The sequence below is a fragment of the Spinacia oleracea genome, chromosome 3, assembly GCF_020520425.1.
Source record: "Spinacia oleracea cultivar Varoflay chromosome 3, BTI_SOV_V1, whole genome shotgun sequence".
Taxonomy (NCBI): Eukaryota; Viridiplantae; Streptophyta; class Magnoliopsida; order Caryophyllales; family Amaranthaceae; genus Spinacia; species Spinacia oleracea.
Genome location: NC_079489.1, coordinates 154,366,241 through 154,392,329, shown reverse-complemented (window position 1 = coordinate 154,392,329; position 26,089 = coordinate 154,366,241). Strand labels below are relative to the sequence as shown.

The 26,089-nt window shown below is 32.0% G+C and overlaps 1 long non-coding RNA gene and 1 pseudogene across 1 annotated transcript; one reads left to right on the top strand and one right to left on the bottom strand.

Annotated features, from left to right (window-relative positions):
• Positions 1-3,160: 3,160 nt before the first annotated feature.
• LOC110778448 (DEAD-box ATP-dependent RNA helicase 32-like) lies at positions 3,161-13,676 on the bottom strand (annotated as a pseudogene).
• On the top strand, positions 10,729-12,331 carry LOC130470582 (uncharacterized). Its single transcript, XR_008931281.1, has 3 exons — positions 10,729-10,796; positions 11,591-11,716; positions 11,877-12,331. It is a non-coding gene; the product is annotated as an uncharacterized lncRNA (long non-coding RNA).
• Positions 13,677-26,089: the final 12,413 nt, after the last annotated feature.

Sequence of the window (26,089 nt, the reverse complement as noted above, 5' to 3'; positions counted from 1 at the left end):
GCTAGAAATCACCTCCTATCATTAAAATAATAAAACTTAGTTATTATCCATGCTTACTAAATTTCTATCAACTTTTAAGAGTTTTAAAACCTTTGAATTAATTAGAAATTTGTTGCTCATAATTAAAATAATAGTCTCAATTGGCCGATTAAAGTCCTAGTAAGTTTAATGGTGATGGCAGACACCGTTCCAAGATCGGAAAAAGAATTTGCAGAAAAAAAAAAATTGTGGAAGCTAAATCTATAACCTAAGTTGTGATACCATGCTAGATTGTGAGAAACTCCTTAAATTAGAGTGATTCAATATATAAGGATTACAAGTCCTAATATGCTTAGGAAACATTAATATGACTAAAAATCTAATATACATCAAATATCCTAAGATATGAAATCCTAGTAGTTTTCTATCTCTATCAGAATTAACCTTTAAAGCACCAAATTTGAACTTTTTATGGAGGTGTTGAGATAATGGAGAGAAGGGGATGACAAAATCATCAGGATCAAGCAGCATCATTAGGATCATGCAAGACAAATCAATGTTTTTTTGATTCCCTCTTCTTCTAAGGATCCTATCATTATCAATATCATCACCATTTTCAGCAAAATCTACTAGTTTACCTAGGGGTGTGCAAAAATTGGTTCGGACCGAAAAAATGGACCGGACCGGACCGACCCAGACCGGACCAGACCGGACCGAAGACAATCGGTCCGGTCATCGGGTCGAGAAATATCAATTTCCGGTCTTCGGTCCGGTCCGGTCTGGTCCGGTCCAAAACCCGATTTTGGACCGGACCGATTTTTCTTAATAAAATATAATATAAAATACTTAAAAAGTTAATTCTCTCCTTTAATATGTTGTAAATATTATTATATTGTGATATGTTTTATTTTAGCTTCCAAAAAAGACCTTAAAAAATTGATTTTTTTATATATATTTTTTCTTTTTTACCTTAATTTTTAGAAAAATAAAAAATATATAGAAAAAGGTCTACAACCGGTCCAAATCGGTCCGGTCCGGGTTTTGGACCGATTTTATCGGTCCGGTCCGGGTTCGGTCCAAGCATAATCGGTCCGGTCTTTGGGTCTCAAATTATCAAATTTCGGTCTTCGGTCCGGTCCGGGTCGGTCCGGTCCGGTCCGGGTTTGGACCGATGAACACCCCTAAGTTTACCCCCCAAAAAATTATTCCGTGAAATTGAAATTTTGATTAATTAACCCCCTTTTCTTTAAGCAAACATTGAATCGTAATTAGCAATAGATGAGTAAACTGAGTTAACTTAAGTAACAAAGCAACAAATTGACAGACATAAATAAGAACAACACTAGCAGAATTACCGCTTAAGAAATAAATTAAAATAAATAGAACGTGATATCGTTTATAACTCAAGAATGTCAAAAATTAATTGAGCACATGAAAACATTAATTTGAACAAATTAAAACTTCTCAAACCTTTATACGGGAGCTCAATTGGTAGAAGGTACACCAGGTTGTAGGTAGATCTACCTGCAACCGGGTTATTTTATATTTTTAACCCCTCAAAAATCACATTTTTATAGTTGAAAATACATTTTTACAGAGTAAAATCACATAAGCTTAAAAGAACATATTGTTAAATAAAAAGAATATATTATCAAAGTTATGCATTAACCATTAAAGAAATTAAAAAATATACACTTGATCGAATAAGTTGGGGTTCTCAAATTTGAGCCCAAAGGATTTGAGAGGATGTGTAAATTGTTGTTGCTTGCTCACCTCTTAGATTTAGGTTTTTTCTTAATTGGAAGAAGGTACTTTGTATTATAGTATTTGAAAAAAAACATATATGCGTTGAAATTGTAAAATGTGCTTTTAATCGTAAAAATGTGTGCTTCATGAGGGTTAAAAGTTACAAACCGACCTGGTTGCATGTTGCTCACTTGCTCTTCATGCAACCGGGTGTACCTTCTAATTTGTGATTTAGGATACTTTAACTTTAATTAAGTTAGGTTGCAAATATTTAAGATATATAGTTTCTCCACCAATTGTCTGTTGGTTCAGTGGTGATTGGGGCTGAACTTGGTAGGGAGAACTCGACTGGAACCTATCCACCCAGAACTCGCCCCGAATCCGGATTAGCCCCTAAGGGTGAACCGGGTGCTAACATCAAAAAAAAAAAATATAGTTTCTCCTCTTTTTTTTTTCCCTTGCTTGATTGGCGCGTGATTAAATATGTGCATTGATTCCTTTCCTTTTGAATGAGTATGACGTGGCATAGCTAAGAGAGGAGTATTGGGAGTTTGCTCACATCTCATTCATCAACACTTTGCTTTAATTATATAGATTGTTCAACTGAAATTGGAATGTGAAACTAATGGAAGTGATTCGGTGAATGGAAAAACATGGTGGCTTAATTAAAATGAAACACGCTGGGAGACGAAAAGGTATGATGGTTTTAAAAACTAAAGAAAATAAAAAATACTTTGTAGAACTACAAGGGGTGATGGCATGTAGCGTCATGGTATGAAATCATCATGTTTTAAAATATTAGTATAGATAGATATAGATATTCCAAGACTGTACATGGGATTGTGGAGTATCATGATACTCTTCTAAATCCTTATAATCTATACCTAGTCTATACCTAGTCTATACCTAGTATTTAAAAAGAGAAACCACATTTGATTAGATGACATGTGTCAGCCCATTTGATTAGATGACACGTGTCATCCATTCTTTCCTCCATCAATTTGGTATTTAATTTTATTTTTTCTTTGTTGTTTGATAAATTACAGACTCCAATCGCCTCTTGCACTCCATCTTCCTCATATAGCATCAATTCACCAATCTATTCATTCAACATTTTACACTCCATCTTCCCAATTGACACTCAATATTAATACACTATTTAATTTATGTATTCTTCCAACTTTCGAAATTACCTCTATTTATCATATATTCTCTCTAAAATCAAAAGCTCAATAAAATTAGAATTTAAAAAGATAGACTAAATAACCATTATACAACCGCCCGTTCTTTGAACGGACTCAAAAGCTAGTCTTTTCAAAAAAGAACAGACTGCACCTTACAAGCAATGAGCATAAAGCAAACAATAATACAGCACCAGTTTTAAGCAAAAAGGTCATTACCATAATAATAACAAAGTAATTATCATCAAAGCTAATTGTTTTTGCATATTGAAGCTCCCACCAAATTCTCATTCATTAATGTAAAGAAAATTTCATTCAAATATCATCAGCCATGCCAAGATAATAAGATAGGTATAATATAATAGAGCAAAATTGCATGTACACTATAATCTACCAAAATCTCATAGGAGTGCTAAAACAAACCATCTCTTAAAACTCTTCAAAACTGTTGGGACTTTTTGGAATTTACTTGGACTTGAGAAATCATAACCAACTGTGACTACCAAGCATTCACATAATCTGGATGCACCGGCAAGCCATTTGCGGGAGTCGGGAACAAGTGAGATGAATTAAGCTGTGTAGGCATCTTTTGGAAACAGAAGTTTGCTTGTGTATTTATAAGGGTCTGTTGAACTGAACTGAACTGCAAAATAAGTCCTGAAACTGCAGTTAAGCCAAAAAGAACAGGGTCTAATACCTCTCAAACAAATGTTAAGAGTTGATTGAACCGAGCAACTTGAGAGCCAGATCCTCTTGCTCTGCCAAAGAGATTTTATTAGTGTTGATATCCACCTTTTTCCTATCTTTTGTGCCCATGTCCATGTCATTCTCGCTATCGAAATATAATTTCGACTTTTTGTTGGCTTTTTCATGATCTGATTCAGACACATCCTCTTCCGTCCTCTCCCTCTTCAACTTCATTTTCTGCTTCAGTCTTTTCTCTTTGCGGAGCTCACGAGCATGGATTTTGTCCACTTTATCCTCCTGCTTTAACACTTCCCTCATCTTCTTATACCGTTCTTGCACTGTAATGCAAGTTCAAAAAAACTATTAATACAAAATAGTAATTTTGTCTCTAGTTACTCCAATTCCGTCTCAAAATGGAATCCAAAAATAGGGAGTAATCCATCTCAAGTTTGAGATTCAAAATCCGTGTCTAACAAATACAATGCATAATTTTGTAGCAACGGAATAAACCAATAAGATTAATGATGAATTATGCACTACTACCAACAAAATGACAATCACCCAGATCAGTAAAGGACAGCCAGCACAGGTACTGTTCTAAGCTTCTAATAGACCCAAGAAGAAGAAATAATATTTTCGTTAAATTATACAGAATAGTTGTACAAAAAACAATCATGTAAATGGAGTGAACAAAGGTATAAGAGCTGTAAAAACCAACTTAAGCACATACAAAGTAGAATAATTAAACATTTTGATCATAAACCATCTATTAACCTGGCATTAACTTAAAGAAGATCTATAAGCAAAAGGCAGGAAAAACAATGATATAAAAGAAAACAATTTTATAAAGCGGATGACAAGGAAAAACAACGCAATCTGTTTATCAACCCCTTCCTTTTCCCTTTTTTCTTTTCCCTTTATTCTTAAATTTTGATTACATTGTTCCCGGGTTCAAATTGGGTAGAGAATTAATATCAAGTAAGAACTAAAGGTTAGTGCTTTAATTTTTACATCCTAAAATCTCTCTTTTTCTTTCCCTCATGTTATTTCTCTCTCCTCCAAAATAATCTCAAAAAAGAATTACGAGTTATGAAGGGAAAAAAATCTCATGGAAGCAGAAGCAATCACATGCCAATAAAACAAAAAGGGTCCAAGCAAGTGTAAATCAATGAAGTCGAGAGAGGAGGATTATTTGTTGAATTGTTTTGTACGTAGTACTTAAGGCTCTGTTAGACTTATTTGGACTTATTTCGGGAAAAATAAGTTCAGTTAAGTTCTTATAAGTTCAGTTAATCAACAAAAATAAGTTTTTTTCAGACATTTTCACACATAAATAAGTTTATTTTAGACAAAGTAAGTTTTTTTCGGATAAAATAAGTTCAGATAAGTTCAGTTAAGTTCAGATAATATAAGTTCAGTCAAAATAAGTTACGTTGATGCAATTTTCAAAACGGTTTTTGGTTCTATGTGCTCTTGAGAGCCTGGGAGGGCAGGGGTATTGCAGTTATGTTAGAAAACCAAAACATAAATCACATTTCAGTTTGTGTAAAACTTAAAAACCAAAAAACGGAAATGATACCAAATCAAACGCAAATTGGGTTTGACAAATGGAACAGAAAAGTTGGATTAGGCAATAAACTACTCTCTCTGTTTCCTTTTGTTCTTTACGTTTGGCTTTTTACACGTTTATTAACGACTAATTAATGTGCATTGAGATTGCTCTATTTTATTTATTTAAACAAGGCAAATTACGTTTATTTATAATGTTTTCACTTTTATCAAGATTCTGATATTGGGAAAATGAGAAAAAATTAATGTCCTAATGGAAAAGTGTGAGACATTAAATATTAAAATAATCATTGAACACAAATTTTGATAGAATACTAAAGCATTTATGTGATATTGTAATAATATTAAAGGAAAACGTAAAGAACAAAAAGAAACGGAGGGAGTAAAAGGCAAAAACAATTAATGTTTTCATATCGATATTCCCAGTAGTGTGCCACATACCTTTATCGACATCAATTGCAGATGAATCATTTGTCCCATTTGTATCTGCTATACTTGCAAGGGGTGGAAGAGTGTTACCCTCTTCATCAAAGAGAACCCTTGTGCCTACGGGCCTGTGGATGTTAATTTTCAGCTTCTTTTTCTTCAAAACCCTGGTACCCGGCCTATGTGAACAAAGAACCAGAAAATCTGAGCAAGACGAAATCATACATCTTAAAAAACAAGTTTAACACATAACAAGTAGATGAATCATACACAACAGTATCGATTTCAGTTATTGCTGACGAAATCTCTTTTCCTAAAAGATCATTATCTGATTCATCTTCATCAGATTCACTACTCTCTGCCTTTGGAGTTTCCAACAAATTTTCAGCAGCAGAATTGTCTATTTCCACAGTTTGACTTAGTTTTGACGAACTTTTGCCTGCGATTTTCTGATTTAAGAAACGAACTTTTGGCGTCAGTGGTAAACCTATTGATGCCGAGAATTCATCAATCCCAAGTTTCATCACATCAAAAACTTCTTTATCTTTTTCTTTACACACAGCCTTTAGATATGTTATGAAGGCTCTTTGAGCCAATTGTTGCATATCAGGATACTTCACTAGTATAGACGCTAGCAGAGGAGAAACAGACTGCAATTTCTCTTTGTTTATTATCTGCAACTATAAAGAGAAAGCATAGATATGTCATATTAGTAACTTATTATGTAGCATGTCTCAGAACATCTGAGTAACAGTTAGGCTCCATTTTATTGGACTTATTTTGACTGAACTTATCTGAACTTATTTTATCTGAAAGAAACTTTTTTTTGTCTTAAATAAACTTATTTTTGTTTGAAAAGGTCCGAAAAAAAAACTTATTTTTGCTAATTTTGTCTGAAATAAGTCAAAATAAGTCGAACAGAACAGGGCCTTGTCTACAAAGAGACTAGAACAAGCACTCTAAAGAAGATTACCGGTTTTGCAATTATTGGAATTTTCTCCTCCTTTAATTTTTCAAGCATTTTTATTTCTGATGGCTCCACAAATAAAATAGCTTTCCCACCAGCAGTGTGTCACGCAGTGCGGCCAACTCTGTGTATGTAAGTTGCAACATCTGATGGACAATCCATCTAAGGAATAAACAGAATTAGTTGAGCGGCCAATCCAATCTCAATATATAACTGAATTACTCAAAATCAAGACTCACCTGAACAACCCAGTCAACTGATTTATCAAAATCAAGACCTCTTGAACTCACATCGGTTGAGAATAACACAACACGTTTCTCACTGAACTTAGAATATGTTCCCAACCTTCTCTTCTGATTCATCTTTCCATGTAAACACTTCAACGGAATACCTGGGCGCAGTTTCTTGAAGGCCTCATAAACAAACTTTACCTTCATACAAAAGTAAAAGGACCATTACTCATTAGGGAGTTCAACCAAAGTAATGTGGCAGTGGCGTGGCATACAAGGGAAATATAAATATAATATCAAAATCCGAGTAAAAAAAACCATTGTCTAAAAAATAAGAGTAGAACTATACATGCCCAAGAAAAAACAAAGAACGCGAAAATCTTGAATCAGAAGTTCAGAAAAACTACCTGTTTGCAACTGGTTAGGAACACTAAAATCTTGGAATTCAAATGTGACTTTATAAAGCTCCATAAAAGGTCTAACTTCTGATGTAGAGGGACTACAATAGCAGTCTGCTGCAAGCCACTGGGAGTAGCAGTAATGGCTTCCGCATGGACACTAAGATATTCAGGGTCTCTTAAGCTGAGCCTTGCTAGGTCCTGAACTGATGATTTTTTTTGTGTCGCAGAAAAGAGCAAGGTTTGTCTTTTCTTTGGAAGTTGTGATACGATTGCATTCACATCTTTTTTAAACCCTAAATCAAGAATTTTGTCTGCCTCATCAAGAACTAACATCTGTTCCTGGGGAAAAATTAAAACCCTCAAATATCCAACATGTAAGGACAAATCTTGATAGATACAGAGTAATGCAATGAGCTATATAAACAATTAAAGGATGAAGCACTACTTAAAAGTTAGGTTTACATTAGAAAATTCAAGAGCATCCACTCAGATGCAAGAGGAGCATGCATCAAGGTAAAGACGGATCAAGAACAATTTAGCAAAAGAAAAGTTGGTAAACAGTTCAACACAACTTCATTTACTATGAATAGCTCTTCTCCTTCCGCATTTCACTAATTAAGAACCCAAAATTTTGAAATAGAATTCCTACTAGGCTACTAAAATCACTTATATGATTGAAAATATCCCATTGAAGAAGAGCAAGGGTCAAGATCAGTTTAGACTCTATGCGGTAAACACATAAAGAAACAGTAATTGTCTATACGCACAGTTGCAAGTACTATGGAATATGTAAGTTGTCTACGAGCCATTTGGTCAGAATTAGGCCTGGTTATTGGGTGGGCGGTCAACAGAGGGTCACTTAATATATTAACGGATTGGGTCAGGGCCAAGAGACTCAGGGGCGGGTCAGGGTCAAGATCATAATTAAGGCGGGCCATTAACAGGCTTTAATTTGGGGGATAAGTAATATACAATGACTTACTGTATAAGATAAAATTTCACAAATTACATACGATTATATTAATTTCAATGATAAAATTATGTTAAAGCACGCAATCCAATAAATTGGAAAAGAAATTTATACGCATTCGGGAACGGAAAAGAAGTTATACACAGTGGGGACAAAAAAGAAGTTGAAAACTTTGAGAGAGAGGAAGCTGATTGTAATTTAAGGTAAGAAAACTAGGATTTTGTCATTTAATTCTGAATTTGATTGCAATTGGGTAAAAAATCAACATAAAAACATTGGTCAAAGTGGGAAGCTGACGACAAATCTGGATCAGAATGGCACTAAAGCTGCTGAATCTCACCATTGCTTAGCATATCGATCCTCTGTTGAGGAGATTCTCATTACTGTTGCTCATGTTATCTTTTATGTATTTTACATTGAACTGCTGCCATTGTTGATGAAGTTTTACTGTTTTAACAGAAGAGAGAGAAATATCGAAGTCCAAAGAGATGAAGATGGAAGGAATAAGGAGAGATAAACATTGTCTGGTACTCATATTGGCCCTTATTTTTTTTAGCAAAAATTATTGGGCTTTAACAGAAACCCTATAAGAGGCTCTTTATAGTAAGCCCCTATAAGAGCCCTGTCCGTTAAGAGTTAAAGGGTCAAGACCCTTTTAAAATTGGTCCGACCCTGCTACCCATTAGACTACCCTGTCCAATAACCACGCTTAGTCAGAATAGCACTACAATTAGATTCTGGTCATAACCATTTGGTTTTGCTACGTGTTAAGAAAGGGTTTGGGCAAGAAGCATCATTGTGGTGTTACATTGAATAACTCAATGAACTAAAAGACATAAAAAATTGAAGAGTACCCCATCCAAAAGTTACAGATAGCAAAAATGATAATTTAGGAACAAGGCCCCTATTAGATAACCCTTTAAACAACATTATCTAGAAAAGGGAAAATAATACTTGCTGGATTTTATTAGCATACATTGAAACGATATGGAATCTTTACTTACGAATACCAACTATTGCTTTTGTAGCTAATTGTATCTCCTAGGATATTCATATAAATGTAAGTGGTAATCTCAAGGAAGTTAATTCGAGACAAAGGTATAATAAGAGGGAAGAGAATGCTTGTAAGGGACTATTTTGTTTTGTTTTCGAAAGTGAATGGCTATAAGTTGATTGATTAATAAAAACAAGTCCTATGTCTAACTTTGGTTATTTCTTATTTTGCTCAATTAATTCATAAACTCATCAGTCATCACAACTGTTAGTTTGTTAGTTAATTACTTGGGAATTAGCTGATTCTTAGCACTTAATGAAGAGGATCAAACAACTAGAGACAAAAAATTACGACTAAAATGAAAGGAAGCAGTAAAGATGTGAAGATCATGTTGACCTGAAGCTGAGAACATTCAAAATTCGGTGTTTCATCCATGTGTTGAAGCAGCCTTCCAGGAGTACAGATCAAAATATTCAAATCATTCACATGTTCCTTCTCTTCATCAACATCTTTACGACCACCAATTAGAAGACCGGCACTAAAGCCATGGTGCCTTCCAACTAACTTCAGAACAACAAAAATCTGACTAGCTAATTCCCTCGTAGGAGAGATGATGATGCAGCCCACGCCAAATTCTGAACCCCATTTTTCCGTGTATAGCTTCTCTAAAACCTGTCAAGAACAACAATGAACTTAAAGCCACAGTCCAATCCACCACACAAACATTGGCAGAGAATCAAAACAGTAATCTTTGTTACAAAGACTCTTTGAATGCATCAGAGTTATAAAGTTATAGCAGGAATCCAACACAAATAAGAAAGTTATTCTTTGGTTTTCTACTCAGTATATTTCAAGGATCAAATCTAAGCATCGCTCTAGAATCAGGTATTCGGACAGTTGAAGTAATAGATGTGGTAGCTATGACCTAAAATAGACATCAATGGATACTGAGCTGATGGCCAGAGTCGTAAATCAGACTTTACATAAACAAAGTGTTTCACATCTAGCAAGTTAATATCATTATTAACATACCCACAATTTATCTTGCTCCAATTAACAAGACAAGATGCTACCAACTGGATCAGGGGGATGTTCATATGCATAAGATCCTTGTTCCTTTGAAACACTATTTCAGTATTTCTAGTTGACTTTGAATTGGAAAGACAATCTCATCGACCTAATACTTTCAGCCACAGTTTTATAATTGCTCAAGTTAAATCATTAACATTTTATAGTTAATCTGAAACAACTACAAGCTCAAAAGAGCAATTCAACCACAAGAAAACACAATCATAGTGTATAAATGCAACAACGAACCACAGCTCATAAAAAATTCTACATCAACAACAAACCTCAGCTTAAAAAACTTCACTATCAACAACAAACCTCGACTTAAAAAATCAATCCATGTGGCACAATGCTTGTGATGTTTTTTTAAAGTTTAATAAAAATGACTGATGAAATCATGTCCTAACAATAACCTAACATTTAAAAAGTAGAAATAGTATGAGATAGAATGAAATGTAGGTAGTATTTATAAAGACATTTCAAACTAGAATATCACAAAAAAAAATGTCATATAAAGCTTAAGCGTCAACAAGGGGGCAGTTGTGGCTAAAAGTAACACAACCCTTACTGCTTACAAGGTACTCCTTTTTTTGCCTTTAGGATTTTGACAAAATTAATGCTCAGTATCTTAACTGAAGCTTTCCTTTGTTCTGGCTCTGGTTTTGTTTCTCTCTTATGTTTTCTCGGAATATACCTCTTATTTCACATGTGTTGGGTCTGCAACCTAGGAAAGCTCAAAAAATGTGTGCCAAAGCACTTAGGTGTTTATGGCATAACTGCTCAATTCATTGGTTTTTCACCTTAGTTAAATACCTTGTGGCACAAATTAGTATTGGGTGCAATCGAGTTTACGAACATCAAGATGAAAATAAAATCTCAATTGAGTTTTCATTCCACAAAACCTGTTATCTCTAGATCGATCACAACAACTCCTTATCTACCAAAAAAAAACTTTGTTCGTGGTTAGAGTTTAGGTGTATAACTGTTCTGGTGCTGCTGATTATAGTTCAAATTATACTGGTACTGGTATTAGAGTCACTCATTCTAACTGCACATTTGGGATGTATGTGTTTGTTCCATCACTTTCAATATGATCTTGGTTTCTTAGCTTGTTGTCTTATGCTGCTATTCTCGTCTCTGATTACTCAGTGTGAAAATTACTACATAATATCTATACCCCAAAGTTCAAACTGTTAGCTAGTGGTGTTTGATGATCTCTGCAGTAACTTAGATGGATTGAATCGCATAGTTCATAAACTTATTTAGGCCCTTTTTTTTGCCGCTTTCATTTATTTATGGAACTCATGATAAAATATAGAATAATTCATTTTATTTTAACATCAAAGCTCCGTATCAACTGATATGATTGCAGAAACAGAGCTAGTTATTAAAGGAAGATGAAGATATAGGCTCTTCTATCATTCAATTAGCTACTTATCCCTGTATCAGTGGAATGCCATTGCGCTAAACAATGACCTAATAGTGGAAAATATACAATGTGAGCAAAAATCATAGTGATATTCAATCAATTTCTTTCATCTTGAATCTTCCTTACGTGTGTTGCACATGATTGCAATTTAAATTATGTATTTCTTGTTTTCCTTTTGCCTTGAAAGGTCCGCTTTTTTGCTGTTTACCTGGTGTTAATGACTATGCAGGTTTATTGAAGTTCCCATTCCTATGCCTCTTATATTTGCAAGGATAAGGATAAGCGCAAGAATAAGGAATTACCGATGGCAGCACCACCATAACTGGAAAAAGGGAAGATTTTAGAAGAGATTAAAAAATTCAAACTTTGAGTGATGAGCTACAAGGAGGATTAGAATCATAATCAACAGGATGACTTATTGACTTCGGCAGCTAAAGACATGGAATTATCAAAGACTTCAGATATGGAACTTCTTGTATTTCGATATGATTTAGTTTGTCTACAATATACCACCTGAGCTAATGTAAGTGTACTAGATTATTTTGGGGGTGGTAACACTTGCACAGTCTACCCTGGTTTATAATGCATTTTTCTCAATTTTAATGATAATTCTATTGGAATTGTGTTACTGTTTATGGGCACGTGAGAGTGAGTAGCGGCATAGGCAAAGCCAACCCACTTTTGTCAATGTACGACCCTCTTTAGCGCCAGAATAGGTCTTACTAAGCGTCGCTTAAACCCTTTTCCGTACTAGTGGAAAAGCCTAATCACAAATAACCATATGCAACTACTCAAAATTTATGATTTCCAATTTTTGGGCAGCTTGTTCATCTTCCATAAACGCGTGATTATTTTTTCACATTTTACAACCCAAAATCCACAAACTGACCCGGTAGTTGACAACAAAACTCAAAGTAAATACAGAAATAGATGCATTCAAGATTACCAAGTTACTACAGTTTCCAGGTTCAACAAAACAATCATACCAATGACAAATTTAAAAAAATAAATTGACATAATATTTCCCCTAAAAAATCCCACCTAAGTTAACATAAATCCATCAAATTACCATTCCCAAAAAAAGTAGTTTATGAACCAAACAAATACTCCCTCCAAAGTAAAAACAACACAAGAAACTCATGAATTACCTTTGATTTGCATCGCAATAACACCCAAAATATAATTCGCATAGATTACAGTTCCATCAAAATAACAGACTACTGCAAACAAACTTATGCATAACACCCAAAATAAAACTAGCATAGATTACAGTTCCGTCAAAATAACAGACTATTGCAAACAAACTTATGCATAACACCCCAAATATAACTAGCATAGATTACAGTTCCATCAAAATAACAGACTATTGCAAACAAACTTATGCATAACACCCAAGATAAAACTAGCATAGATTACAGTTCCATCAAAATAACAGACTATTGCAAACAAACTTATGCATAACACCCAAGATAAAACTAGCATAGATTACAGTTCCATCAAAATAACAGACTATTGCAAACAAACTTATGTATACACCTCTAACACTAGTTTGTTCATATGAAATAGGTGGTAATATAAGTGAAATTAATCAAAAGTTCAAACCCAGAAAAAAAAGTAAGTGAAAAAAAACTTACAGGAATAATAAAAGCCAAAGTTTTTCCAGACCCAGTTTGAGCAGCACCAAGAATATCACGGCCACAAAGCGAATGCGGCAAAGAAGCTCTCTGAACATCAGTCATATGAGTAAAATTGGAATCCCTTAACCCATCTTTAGTTTTCTTCGACAATGGAATTTGCTTGAACAATTCAACCCCGCAATACCTTGAGAAGGTGTCAACACCCAATTTTCCCACCGGAGAATCGCGGGGCAGTGGTGGTAGCGATAACGGGTTCGAACCCGATGCGGGTTTACCAAATTCAAGCCATTTTTTGAGTAATTCAATCTCTTTGCCTTCTTGTATCCGCCTTTGCTTGCCCAATTGACGCCCTTGTGACTTGGATTTTGCCATGGTTGTTTTTGTTGGTAGTATTTACCTAAATGCAGAATAACTTAATATTGACGTACTCTTTCGTTCATAAATATTAATCCCTTTTTAACTTTTTAGTCTGTTTCAACTCAATATCTAAACATAAATATCTTCAAATACGAACGTTAAAGAAATATAAAAATTTGATATTGTGAAACTACACATTGAAATAAACAAAATAATATCCCACATGAATATGTTTTGAAATACGTATTGAAAAGAAACGAGAAGATTATAATAGTGATAAGATTTCAAAAGATACTAATCTAATCTAATCTAATATACATATATAAAGGAGGCACTTTTGCTGAGATATTAGAGCACCACGTAGAATTAGTAATGCTCTCGGCCAATGAAAAAGAAGATTTCTAATTTATTTTTGAATTAAAAAATTCAAGTGTCACGTATGTAATTAAGTAGATGCCACGTGGATATATATCTAAGTTTAATTTAAAGGAAAAAAACGTTTAAACGTATTTGATGGGAAGAGTTGTCATACAAATAAAACACTCTACCTAATGTGAACCTTCTGATACTATCAGAGGTTTCTCCGAAATTGCTTTTGATTTTTGCCAACTTTTTTATTTACACTTCAAAATGTTTGCTTTTGATCAGGATACGTAATACATGACTTGACGACATAAATCCAAAAAACAAAAAGTCCTAATACACTAGATATAACCTAAACGTTTAAGATAAACGTAGATAAACGTATACTAATACACTACAATTCTTTAAGATATAAATTGGAAGTTCTAATCATATTCGAATTTATAATTGATGAAATCCTATAAATTGGTCGTATTGTTCAATTCATAACTCATACACAAGCACATCTTTCACTTTTAAGTTTGGTTATCAATGGCTACTTCTTTGATCCATGATTTAAATTCCAGTAGGAACGACTGGAAAATTAAAGTTCGTGTTTCGCGCTTGATTGATGTGGTGAACTTCCGCAAACAAAATAGTTTAATTAGTTTGGATATGGTCCACATCGACGAAGAGGTATATAATTCTTCTAATATTTACTTTATGATTTTACAATACACTTTTTAAATTAACTGTTATAATTTAACTGCAGGGTGATTATGTGCATGCCTCTATTAAATCCAATTTTGTCCAGCACTTTCGTCTAAAATTAACTGAGGGAAAAATCTACACAATCAGATATTTTTCGGTCCAACATAATAAGGAACAATACCGTATTGTTGGCGACAACAAGATAATGATACAATTTTTTCAAAATACCGTTGTTAGGGCCGTTGGGAATATAGATAAGATTCCAATGCATCGATTTGATTGTGTACAATTACAACACTTGAATAAGTTTGTTAAAAACTACTCACTTCCTGGTATGTATGATTTTGTTATTTATTCCGTACTAAAGTTTATTTGAGTTATTGTGATACAATTTTGCTAAATACTTTGTCTTTTTTTCCTTTGTTGTTTTTTTTCTCTTTTTAAATGTCGTTGGTATGGTTGTGAATGAAGTTGGAGATTCTATCGAAATAGAAGACCAATGGTACATATTTTTTTACTTCTTCTGTAGAGTTAATTAAATATATTATTTATGATGTTATTATTTATTTAGTTTTCTTATCTAAATTATTGCAGGGGACAACGAGCCCAATTAAAAATTTGGAGCAACTGTTTTACTGAATATTTCCAACAAAAAACCCAACTTGGTGATTCTACTAAGCCTTTTGCTATAGTTGTTACGTCTACCATGGTAAAAGAATTTTTAGGTAAGTATTGGTACACATTATTTCTGAAAAATTGTTTTACGAACTATTTATATACCATAAGAAAATAAAAAAGGCAGTGCTTCGATTCCACCTCAAACTAATACAAAGAGCTGATCAGAAGTAATGCGGAAGTTGATATTGGTACATCAAAGTAGCAAATATGAACACAACTATAACAAAACAAAAACTAATGGAAAATAAATTCAAAAAGATCAAGCTAGATCATATGAAGAATTATTACGATTTAAGAAAAGTAACGCCGTAAAATTTAAAAAAGCTAAACCGCAAACCGACACTATACCTCCATACGTCTTTCAATTTACGAATCTCCGGAACATCAAGATTTATATATATCTTGGTTGATGGTGAAGTGGTTAGATTAATTTTACCTGTATAAAATAAAATTAAAAATATAAATAGTTCGTAAAACAATTTTTCAGAAATAATGTGTGATACCAATACTTACCTAAAAATTCTTTTACCATGGTAGACGTAACAACTATAGCAAAAGGCTTAGTAGAATCACCAAGTTGGGTTCTTTGTTGGGAATATTCAGCAAAACAGTTGCTCTAAATTTTTAACTGGGCTCGTTGTCTAAAATGAAATTCAATCCAAAATATAAAGATCAGTATTATCTAATATATAAAATATAGCAGTTGATAGATATAGGAGTTTTATTTTAACGTAACAATTTAATAGAAACCGTGCATCGCACGGGCTAAAATCTAGTAAAGAACATAGGGAGTATTAAAATATTATTATTCCTATCTATCTATTGCTATATACTAAAAAAGACACCATGAATGACACGGGTCATCTCCTGGTGAATCCTTAGTATTTTTCCTTTTTTAAATTACTTTTTAACTATTTATAAATAAATTATTAGTTTTTCCAAAAATTTCAAATAAACGATAATAATAGAAAAAGTTTCAAAAAAAAAACGTGTGAAATATTATAATCAGAAAAGTAAGTTTACCGCCATTTTTAACAAAATTTTCAAATAAATGATAATAATAGAAAAAGTCATAAAAAAAGAGGACAAATTATTTTTTACCACCTAAAAAAATCAAAAAAATTGTTTTTACCACCTAAAAAAACAAAACTTGTATTTTACCACCTAAAAATAAAATAAAAGTTGTTTTTTACCACCTAAAATTGAAAAAACTGTTACGTGGGGCAATTACTCATGCGAGTGCTTCGACTTGACATCTACTATGGCTACTGCTTTGCATTGGCTATGCTTAATCTCTATCTGCTTTGCTTCTCCCAAAGGTTCACACCATCTTTGCACCTGTTGTTGAAATGCCATGCCCATGTCATGTCAAAATCATCTATAACCCCTGTAATCAAACCAGTTGCCTTCAATTTTTCCAAAAGGATGCCGTTAAACACCTCCATTTTACTAGGATTGAATGAAAGAACTCGAGCACATCCTCCTGCAGTGATTGTTGACCTGAAGATAAAACTTGATACTGCTAAACCCCTCTTCTTCACCCCTTCCATAATCTCTTTCCAGAATGAAGCTACATCTTTTGCTCCGCGAATAAAACCCCTAAGCCAATGAATCTCATCGTGTAAACTGAATTGAATATGACAGTATCAGGTACAGCAGACCCACTGAAGAAGCTTTTCACCAAATCTCGGTATCCTTCATATGATAGTGAATTCAGGCCTTGATAGTTCGTGGTCATATTCCAATGCCCATTGAAGATGTTTGTGATTCTAATAGACTGTGACTCGTTTTTTGGGTGTGTAAAAGTCTTGTCAACCAGAAGATAGCAAAAAAGATACCAAAGCAGAAGAAAAGTTTTGTTTAGGTGGTAAAAAACAACTTTTACTCATTTTTTAGGTGGTAAAACACAAGTTTTGTTTTTTTAGGTGGTAAAAAACAAATTTTCGATTTTTTTAGGTGGTAAAAACAATTTATCCTAAAAAAAAACGTGTGAACAAAAAATATTAGCTAAGTCAGAAAAAGTCAAGTATTTTGCTGCAGTAGGTAACAAATAAATAAATAAAAAATTCACAAAAAATAAAATAATAGCTAAGTTCCGTACATGTTTCCATTCAAATCCACAAATTATTCTACAAAACACATATTCCACCTTCCTAAGTCCCTGCAGAATAGGAAAGAATAGAACAAGATTACAAAAATATCTCAGAAATTACGTACAAAACATTAAAAAATAAAATAGGTAGGAGTTAAAAAATTTATAAAATACGAAATTTAAGGGAATTATAAAATTATAAAATACTCCCTGTTTATCCACTAATCCCAAGAATCTAGAATAAATCACAACAAATTAGGGTAACCTAGAATTCAACCGGCCATAAGCAACATTATATATACTCCCTTCTCAAACAACAATAATCTCAAGCATCTATCTATTAAAATATACGTGAACTCTGAGAAAAAAAAATGGCCAAAAATTTTACTCCCATACACACTATTAATCCTTCTATAGAAAACATAACGATACAAGTAAGGGTTATCCGACTATGGACAGTTCCTGCATTCAATAATCTGGTGAAACACATACTATTGAAATGGTTTTACTAGATGCAGAGGTAATTTCATCATTCATATTGTGCTATATTCGATATTAATATTCGAGTTTTAGTATGCTGCTAACTACTTTTTTATTTTATTTTTATTGTATACTAGGGAGGCAAGATTCAAGCTTCTATTAAAAAGTCTTTTATAATATTGTCTTAATATTATAAGTGAAACGTGTTTTTACAAAAAAAAAATTATCTCTTTTTCTTTTGCCAAATTGTATATCCATATTTAGTATAAAAAATTAAAATTGTTTCTTATTCATGTATATATTCATATTATTAGTAGATAGATTGTTCACTTATGCACCGTAAGAACATCTCAAATCTATACTAATATATTAAAAGGCGTTGAGAAAAATGTCCATGTGGCACATAGTACTCTTCCCTTTACGCCACATCATCCATTCACCAAATGATATGTCATATCATGGATAACCAAAAATCAATACGTGCAATGAGGTTTGAACTCCTGACCTCAAGTGTGGAGGATAACTCTCATTACCATCTTAACCAACAACCATTTGTGGTATATCTCTTCACATTAATTTATAAATGAATGTTAACATGAAGTTTACAACAACTAAACATTTATGTGACATTTTATTTTCTATTGACTATTTTGGAAAAAAAATAATAATTAAAGAATTAGGACAACCATGAATAAACATGATGTCATAAGTCTCATAAGCATCAACTACATAAATGCCTTGCATGACTGCATATGTCTAATTTGGTGTTTGTTAATTTTGAATCACTTATTTCCACTAGAAAACAAATTATAAATTGTAAGATGATGCAATTGAAAAATTATTTCTCATGATAAATGACTTAGTGTGCTTGTGTAGTTGACGAACTTGATGAATGTTTTCACTTATTGTTATACATGTATCTTATCAAATATTTTGCTCAAAAAAATCTAAAATTTTAATTATTCACTGTAGCAATCGGGGCATCGCTCGAGCCACACACTAGTTAATAATTATACGAAGTATTTGAAAAACGGAATATTAGTGGTACGGAAAATTAGATGGATACGAATTATTTTTTTAAAAAAAATATGTATAACATATCAATAATTTTGGATTACCGTGCATGGCACGGGTCCTATACTAGTATTGCTTTTATTCTAATCTATCCTTTTTACCATCCAAAAGCAATATATAAACACTTTAATACTCTGATTCAATCTTCTATTATCTATCTATCTATCTATCTATCTATCTATCTATCTATCTATTACTATATACTAAAAGACACACCAGTAATGACACGTGTCAGTATTTTTTTTTTTATAAAAAAATAATTTAATTGAAGAATATTTTATCCTTAATTTTTTTTTTCTTTTTTTAAAAAAATGTTTTAATTGAAGAATCTTTTAGAATATCCGATTTTCTGATTTTTTGTTTTTCTGATTTTTTTCCTTCTATTTAATATAATAGAAGTATATATGGACAAAAAATTATGATTTCATGTATTACGACAAGGATAAAACAAATATATTAATACTGATGTAAAGAACATATATGTTACGGATATCCTGGTGAGTCCTTAGTATTTTTTAAAATAGAAAAATAACTTTTCGATTTTCATATAAAATTTTCAAAAAAAATCATTATACTTTCGACCTACAATAGTTAATAAATAAATAAGTTACTCTGAAAAGTGCTACGGCCTATGGAGTGTAATGCGGCCATATATACCCAAACAAAAAAAAGTATTTATTTTTTATTTTATGTAAAACAAGTGATAAAAAGTGGGTTCAACAAAATTACTTATAAAACCCAAAATACAGTTATATACCCTGTCTAGAAAATAGGGTATTATAACTGATATGGTTATCAAATGAATACTATATCCAAAAGTTTGGATAGATCGAGGTACGGGTATGGTTACAATTACAGATAATTATTCAATTCCAGAAGAAAAGAGTATCTAATAATTGCCTATTAAGTTTTTTTTTCTTATATTTTCTCAACTTAAGTATTTTTTGTCGAAACTCTAAACTCCTAAAATCGCACTAATCACTTTACAATTCAAGTAAATAATAATTTCTCCGATTTTTCCAAAACCCGTTGATAAAACTTGATTTATTTTATTAATAGTATATAACTTCTTTTAAATAAATTACTCAGAAAAAAAATTAGTCTCATCCGTGTGTTGCACGAGACCTAACCTAATAACTATACTAAAAGAGAAGCCCCTAAAACCACATCTGACACATGTCGCTCTCTGGTTAAAAGTTTTCCCACTTTTTTTTTCTTACTTAATTAAATAGAATAATTATTATAATATTTTGTTCAATTTATGACAATACTATTTTACTGAATCCATCTATATAATATACTAAAAGAGAGGAAATCAATGTGGTGATGACAAATGTCACTCATTGATTGGCCTCTCTTTTAATGTAAATAATTAAATTTAAAATAAAAATAAAGGATCTAATAACATAAATAAATATACATCACATATGTTCACTGCTATGCGTGATAATTACTTCCAAAAATAGTTTGATTACATGCTTAATTATATTAGGTTCAAATTAATACATGATCTTTCGCTTATAATTTTAGATGTTATAATATCACACTAGTAGAAAAAACCCCTGTTGCACCCCCCTTGTTGCAGCGTACATGTATTAATACGCTTCAACAACCAGTTGGTCAACGCGGGTCAAACCATTTAAAGGGTTGTTGCAGCGTACAGTTTAATTGTTCCCTGCAAAAAAGTTTGTTGCAGCGTACATTTTAAAAGCCCCCTGCAATAACCCTTTTTGTTGCAGCGTACAATTTAAAAGCCCCCTGCAATAACCGGATAAAAAAATTTCAAAACAATTTAAGCCGCATCTCAAATTTTTTTCTCGCGGTCCTTTCTTCTTCCCTTGCCTTTCCCTGCGTCGTCCCCTAAAGACAAACCCTAAGCCGCGTCCCTCAAAATTTCGAACACTCTTTCTCTTCGTTCCTCTGCATCGCCGGCCACCACCTCCTTCATGTCGACGCTGCTGGGTGGTTGCGATGGTTATTGCGTTGTTGTGGTTGATGGTGTTGTCCTGCCTCCGTGCTCGGCTTTCCTCTGCTTGTCGCCGCCAATAATGGTGGCCTACCAACACAACATCATTTGTAACTAATTGGTAAATTGATTTCAATTTTTCCCTCAATTGTTTTAATAAGTTCTTGATTTAAAATCCCAAAACCCTAACTAATCGATTCAATGTTCTTTTCCCCCTTGCTTGCGCCGCCCGTTCTGGTTGTTGGGTGACTACTAGCTAGCGCCGTCCAATTAGGGTGGGGGATTAGATCTTGCAAGAAAGGCTTCGTCGGAGATTCCAATTTTATGCCCGCCAGGGAACTCGGGGCCGCCTCTCTCTTCGTTTGAGCCGCCGCTACCGCCTTCTTTGCCGCCCTTAACGCCTCCGGCATCCACAGTGTGAGTTTGTTTATCTCGTTTCTTTCTTTTTGGAGTAAAATGTTGGATTTTTAGGTCAAATTTCATCAATTATAATATCGTAAAATTTGATGAATTTTATATTAGGGCATGATATTGATATTAAACTACTGTATAGTGCTTGTAAATGTGTGTGGTGCGTCTATGTTTGGTGTAGGGATTTTCATAAAGTGCATGTCAATTATACTAGACAATTAAACATGTAATTGGTATACTTTAGAAATTTATAGTAAAGCAAATTTTAAATAGTGCATATCTAACTGTGTCAAAATATCTTGGGATATACTTATTTCAGTAAAAATTTCTCCAAAAGTAAATCTGAGTATGCGTGAGAATTGAGAATGAAAAATATAAAACTTTATAATGCTACAATTTAGTCTGCAACTATGGAATCATAATAAAAATATACATACTTTTATGCATAGGCTAAATATAAAGCTCTAACTTTACTAAAATTAGATCAGGTCCCGTGTATGCACGGATATTTAAACTATTTAACTACTTTTTTAGTAATATATTTCACAGAAATATTTATTTACCTAAAGTTACCGCATAACTAATAAATCTTGAAGATACTCATTTATAATCATCTAATACGAACGATTTGACTAAAATATTAAAAAAAAAAAAAAAAATCATTTTTAGCAAATTATTATTAAGTGTCATATATTATTTCCATAATATACAAAAGAATATATTTTTTCATTACATAAATGGTAAATAAAAAGGGATAGAAAATAAATGGCAAAGATTTATTAGGATAAAAGTTTTTGGCAGGAAAATTTCACATCAGAAAGTGACATAGTCACTCCTAATGTCTATTTTAAAATTTTAGTATAATGTAATAGAATAGATAGATTTAGGAATTACTATGCAATCATAATTAAAAAAAAAAATGGAAACACCATTACTGGATATTCACTTTGCTGGAATTTGACGTGCGAATTTGAATCACCATTTTTACAATTGAAACACAATTACTGAATATTCACTTTGCTCGGAATTAGACGTGCAAATCACACTTTGAACTTTATATTAAGTTCGATTTAAATGTAGATGAATAAGATTGTGGTTATATCTTATAAGGGTTTATATCCTATTTGGGGGTGGTAGGGGAAAATTGATTTTGAAATTTCTAAGTTTATAATGGTTGTATCTTATACTACGTAGTAAAGGTTTGTTGTTATATTTTATGTTATAATCTTTATCTATCTATCTATATACTATACTAAAAGAGAGGAAATCAATGTGGTGATGACATTTGTCACTCATTGATTGGCCTCTCTTTTAATATTAAAAATAAAGTTAAAAAATAAAATTAAGCAACAAATATTTTACAACACAATAATATCACGTAATATATGTTCAATTTACTGTATTTTATGGTAACAAAAACTTATATGGAAAAATACATAAAGAATTAAAAGATTCATTAATATTTTTACTAACTTGTATAGAGGATTTCCTATATATGTATACATAATCAAATTCTACACATAATCTAAATCAAACATACATCGCATATATCAGGATAAGTGTTTGAAATTTATACGGCTTATAACATCCATATACTCCGTATACCATAGAAATCTATTTATATCTATATCTATATAATATAAAAGAGAGGAAATCAATGTAGTGATGACAAAATGTCACTTATTGATTCGCCTTTCCTATAGATATAAAAAAAAACTTGGAGTAATGTTTTGTATATTTTTATTTAAACCTTTTAATTAATTATGGTAATAAATCAATTACACTAAGAAATACTTATTTACTTATGGCAATAAATTTATTCATCTAAATACATTACTAAAATAACATATTGAAATATACTGTGTATACATTAGAGATCATTGACTAAAAAACTTATACTAATAATATACTTCAATATCACAATATTTACAACATGACAATAATCTGTTTAAAAGAAAAATGAAAATATTTTAACAAGGTTGTCTAAAATATCGTTTTACTAAAAATATTTTAAAATCTCTTAGCATATATATTAAAATATTGAACTTAAATTTACTAATGACTAATTATATGTATTATCAATTTTTATTTAAAATACGTGTCTTAAATAGACTGCGGATATGTATAACGAATATTTACCTTTTCTTTAATATTCGAAGTACTCCGTGGTATTTATCAAGGTTGTTTAAAACATGCTTATAATTTTAAAAAAAAAATTGCTAATAACTTTGTATCTTTTCTGTCTCGGATTATAATTTCTACTTATCCTTTTATTTAATAGCTTATTAATCTTTTAAATGAATTTTTTTTCCCAGAGTTTTATAGCTTCATTTTATATTATTAGTTTCTTTGTTTGTATTCATTTGTTGGGTATATTTGCCTTTATTTTACATTGTAATTTAATGAAAAATATTTCCTTGCAATTTCGCGGATAACAAAAATCGATGTGGAGCTATGTTTCTCTCTAACTTGCATCTCCTATACTTGATTCTATTAAAAAAATTCCCATTATCTCCCATCATACCTAATTTCTATTAAATTATAATATATAAGATTACATAACTTATCGCATAAGACTCCGTGAAAAGACTAATGCAACCATTAAATTCGGACTGAGAGAGTACATAATATAATATGTTGTTTATTTACTCAACTATTCTAATAAGACACTGGAATTGTAGAAGACTATATATATAGTAGAATTTTAAATTCAAAATTTTCTTGCCAAAAAACAATTGTTGAATCCAGGAGTAGCTTAGAGGCGAGTGTGGGTATACGGGTCAGTGGGTAATAGATCGATGATGTGTTTTATTTTTCACATGTTAAGAATGAGATTGGGAGGGGTGAATACCTCTCCTGTCGTGGGTGACTGGAATAAGGATGAGAATTTTAGACGAGTATGAGTGTGGAGACCCCGACCAGTTCCAAGGTCATGACTAGCTGAATAAAGTAAATATTGGAGTAGTGGTTAACCGATCGGGTAATGATGTAAATATAAAATGATTAAGCACCTATGACTATCGAAGCGAAGGGTGGATGAGAATAACACTATGATTGACACATATGATGAATAGAGATGGAAATAATATTGTTTATGTACACTTATTTGTTTTTCTTTTTTTTAATAAATAAGACATTGAATGAGTCAATAACAAATTTATCCATCATTAATTTTAATTAGGAGAATACCTATAAGTTATATGTGTCCCAAGTATAGTGTAATCAGATAACCAAATTGTGAACAAAGTTTTAAAATTCAAAACTCTCTTACCCAAAAATAAGGTCGGGTCCAGCCGTATAGGTCTAGGTATGACAAATTTGATGAGTGGGGATGGAAATAATTTTCCTATGTACCTTTATTTGTTTTTTGTTTTTTAAATAAATAAGACACCGAATGGGGCCTAACAAACTTATCCATCATTAATTCGTTTTAATAAGGAGAATATCTATAAGGTATATGTGTCCAAAGTATAATGTAATTAGACAATCAAATTGTCAAATACTCTAGAATAGGGTTTTAAAATTCAAAACTCTCTTACCAAAAAAACGTCGGTGTCCAGCCATCTAGGGCTAGGTTTGACACATGGGGAAGAAAATAATTTTGTTTATGTACCCTTATTTGTTTTATAATTTTTTTATTTTATAAATAAGACAGTGAATGTGGCAATAACAAATTTCTCCATCATTAATTAATTAGGAAAATATCTATAAGCTATATGTTTCCAAAATATAATGTAGCCGGACAACCAAATTTTCAAATACTCTTAGAGTTTTAAAATTCAAAACTCTCTTATCAAACAATAATGTCGGTTCCAGGCGTCTAAAGATAGGTTTGAGGTGGGTGTGGATACACGGACGGGTGATGAAGCAGAGTTAAATTTATTTTCCGTCTGTGATACGGAGTTTAGGACGGGAACGAGTATCGTACTTATCGTGGTGGCGGGCACGAGGATGAAAATTTAGGCAGGTATAGGTGTTGAGGGACAAACCCCACCCCGCTTCGAAGTTACCTCTAGCTGAAAAATGTATACGGTGGGGGGGGGGGGGGAGGTGTTAAATGATTGGTTAATGATGTAGATGATAGGGGAATATTAAGTTGGTGAGACTATTGAAGTAAAGCTAGAGCGCATGAGAATAAATTTATGTTTGTCGTGGGTTATGAAAGGGGAAGAAAGGTTTTGAATTTGTTAAATAAATAAGACATGTAATGTGGCAGTAACAGATCTATCCATCATTAGTTTTAATAAGAATATTATCTATAAGCTCTATTTTGAATTGTCTATAATAATAGTTTAAATATATAAATTTAATATGCATATCATAAACCGTGCATCGTACGGGTACTATACTAGTTTTTACCTAAAAATAAGTATATTGAATTTGGAATATTTTATATATGCTGAAAATAATGGAAAATATTTTATATGTTGAATTTGGAATATTTTATATATGTTACCTAAATAATGGAAAATTATATGGACATGGAATATTTTATGTATGCTAAAAATATTTTTAAATTCTGGACACTGATATAATATGCTGACAATATTTTTAGACTGGAATTTTTTTATATATAATAACCTTAATAACTTTAAAAAATTTTATCATTCGCGGGCACTATACAATTTTTATATAAATAAATATTATTACTACGTACTGAGTATTATATTGAGAGGTTAATCATAAATTTGTTC